The sequence below is a fragment of the Esox lucius genome, chromosome 5 (genome assembly GCF_011004845.1).
Source record: "Esox lucius isolate fEsoLuc1 chromosome 5, fEsoLuc1.pri, whole genome shotgun sequence".
NCBI lineage: Eukaryota > Metazoa > Chordata > Actinopteri > Esociformes > Esocidae > Esox > Esox lucius.
The window spans coordinates 28160622-28164486 of NC_047573.1; positions in this window are offsets into that span (position 1 = coordinate 28160622).

Here is a 3865-nt window from a genome sequence, read left to right on the forward strand (position 1 = left end):
GAGTATAGTCAACATTCACAAAAATGGCACCAGGGTCGCTAATTTGGTGTCTGATGGTAAATTGTGTACTTACAATGAGCCGTCTTCTTCTGATTTTACATCATGTGTAACGTTCCTGGGAGTGTGTAACCCTTATATTAATCAGTTTTGCACTGCTGTATGTTCTGGGTATGTATGAACTTGAAAATTTAAAATGTGTCCAAAGTGTCCAAATTGGCACAAAGTGGCCAATCTGGAAAGGACACTTTGGCCTTGCTTTACAAAAGAGTACGTAGATCACTGAATTTTATATCAAATGGCCATGAAACTTTACCCAGATCCTGCTGACATCTAGTAGATCAAGTGGAAAGTTCCTGCAGGTTACTAATCCATGTTTGGCCTTCCCCACTGCAACTCAAACATGATGAGGAATTTAGTTTTTTACAAAAAACGCATGTTTTTGGTTTGTTTTATCTTCTGCCAAATCTATTGTGTTAAATTTTCCTGCATTAATGTATAATTCCTGCAGACTAAAGAGTGTCTCCTTTCAAATGGTACCAAGAAAATGTTTCTGCTATATTCAGGTCATGAGCTAAAAGCATTTAGATTTGGGTACATCATTTTAGGCAGAAATTGACTTTTTGTGCCTTCAACTAACAGATTAATATCTTATTGTCTATATTCATACTTACAACTACACTGCTCCAAAAATTAAGGGAACACGTAATCATCACAGTATAACCCCAAATCAATTAAACTTCAGGGATATTTATCTGTCCACTTAGGAAGCATAAGCAATTGTGAATCAATGTCACCTGTTTTGGTGCAAATGAAAGTGACAACAGGTGCACTGGAGAGGCACCAGCAAAACAACCCCAAAAGAGGGAATGGTTTTGCTGGTGGTGGCTACAGACCATTGCTCTCTCTTTATCCTTCCTGACTGATTCCTCACTAGTTTAGCATTTTGCTGGTGTCCTTGTTACTACTGGTAGCATGAGGCGGTACCTGCAGCCCATTCAGTTTGCACAGGTAATCCAGCTCCTCCAGGATGGCACCTCCATACGTGCCGTCGCACAAAGGTTTGCTGTGTCTCCCAGTATATTCTCAAAAGCATGGAGGAGATACCAGGAGATGGGCCATTACATGAGGAGAGCTGGACAGGCCTATAGAAGGGAATCAACCCAGCAGCACGACTGGTATCTGCCCTTTTGTGCGAGAAGGAACAGGAGGACCACTACCAGAGTCCTACAAAATTACCTCCAGCAGGCTATTGTTGTGCATGTTTCTGACCAAACTGTCAGAAACTGACTCCCTGAGGGTGGCATGAAGGTCGGATGTCCTCTAGTGGGACCTGTGCTCACAGCCCAGCACCACGCAGCTCTATTGGCATTCGTCAAAAAACACCAGAATTGGCGTGTCTGCTATTGGCGCCCAGTTCTCTACACAGATGAGCAGGTTCACACTGAGCACATGTGACAGACGTGAAAGGGTTTGGGAGGAGATTCCCCTGGACACCATCCGCCAGGTCATCTGGACCATTCGTGAATGATACAGTATTTATCAATATAGGTGATAGATGAAAAGACGAGAGAATCGTGGAATCCACCAGAAATAGTCACAATACTGTATAACTGTAAACAGTTTTAGTTGAGGCTCACTATAACATCGTTTCTGAATGTTGTAGCCAGCTAGGTTTTTGTCTATAAAGCATGCCCAGATGCGTACTTTGAAAATCCACAAGAAATAGTCACACTATAACCGTAAACAGTTTTATTGCGGCTCGCAATTAAAATTTTTATATATCGCTGTCCTCACTGGATTCAAACTCCAGTCTCCCATATGAGAGACACTGTATTCAACCACTACACCAAGGCACTACACATTTTACCAGTCGCTAGACACCATTCAGCATTGTGTTAAACTGATATATGTGATATAAGTTTACCTCCATCAAAAATAGCATCTATGGACTATGGCTTTTGCCACTGGCTGTTTTAACAGCTTATTAGCCAGTAATAGGCTCAATAGTATCTACTAACTTTCTAGGAATAGTCATAAGAATTGAGCAATTGCTAACGAGACTGAAGATGAACTTTTCCCTGCCAAAGCTATTTCATTTCATGGCACAAAAACATACATTTTTCTTTAATTCGTGAATGACTCAAGTGAAAAGACGAGAGAATTGTGGAAACCCCAACTCATTTACTGCCCAAGGTGTTTTGAGCAAACCCTATATAATTACCCCCAAAAGGATGCACAGATGCGTATTTTTGAAAATCCAGCAGAAACAGTCGCAATATTACCATAAACAATTTTTGTTTGGGCTTACTATGAAATAGTTACAGAATATTATATGTAGCCAGCAAAATGTTTCTCTATCCTGACCCAAAAAGCATGCACGGATGCACACTTGGAAAATCACCAAGAAATAGTTGCAATACCTTATAACCGTAAACAGTTTAGGCTTACTATAAGGTAGCCACTGAATGTAGTAGCCAGCTAAGTTTTTGCGTATCCTCACCCAAAAAACGAATGCATGGATGTGTACTTGAAAAATCTACCAGAAACAGTCGCAATATAACTGTAAACAGTTTAATTTTAGACTTACTATAATGTAGATACTGAAGGTTTTAATCAGCAATGTTTTTGTCTATCCGGGAACAAATCTAAATGTATACTGTGAGGAGAGTCAAACGCGGGAGCTAAAGTTTGTTGGTCCGCTTCTCTAACCACTGCGTTATTTTACAAGGTAGGTCAGTCAGTCAGTCTGTAAGAGACATTCGCTCTTCTAGGCCGGCTACGCTTATGCAGTCCGACAAAAATTAAAAGACCACTCCAAATTTTACTTAAATCATCATCTCTACATGTCTGGCAGCTATTCCATTCCAGTGTCTGTTAAATTCCCATACATTTTACTTAATGAGGTCCTGATTGCCTGAACCAAATCTAATTTAACAAGGAAAAGTATAAAAACCACTGCTGTGGTCCTCACTATCCTCTTGCAATAGGACCAGCTGGACGGCAAAAACAGTGCAAGTTGTACCTCAAAGGTAATTTAAAAGTGTTGAAAAGAAAAGTTTTGAATGAGGAAAAGAACGGTTATACAGTGAGTGTCAGGTTGCTTCCATCCTGAAAATTTCAAAGATGGCGGTTCATAAGAACAAGGTCAATCAACAGACATTGGGGACAACAAAGCTACAGACTGGCAGAGGGCAAAAACGACTGTCCACTGACCGAGATGACAGTCAACTAATTTGAATGTCACTCAACAACCATAGGATGACATCAAGTTACCTACAAAGAGAAGGACACATGAATCAAGCCAAGTACAAGGTTATCCTGGAAGAACACCTGCTTCCTTCTGCTCTGACAATGGTCCCCAATGAGAATTGTTTTTTCCAATAGGGCAAGGCTCCATGCCACACAGCCAGGTCAATCAAGGTGTGGATGGAGGACCACCAGAATTTGATCAAGAGGAAGATGGATGGTCACAAGTTATCAAGCACAGCCAAGCTACTTGAATTTTTGTGCCAGGAGTGGCACAACGTCAACCAACAGCAATGTGACAGAGAGGTGGAAAGCATGCCAAGACGCATGAAAGATGTAATAAAAAAATCAGGGTTATTCTACATAATAATGATTTCTGAACTATTCTTAAGTTAAAACATTTAGTATTTTGTTGTTTAAACTGAATATTTAGTTTTCTTTGCATTATTGGAGGTCTGAAAACAATGCATAATTCTATTGGTTATTTTGAACATTTGTTGTAAACAAATACAAATATCACAATATTTTTATTTGGAAGTAATGATTAGTAGTTCATATAATAAAACAAACATTTTCATTTTGCTCAAACACGTACCTATAAGTAGTAATAAAAGAGAAA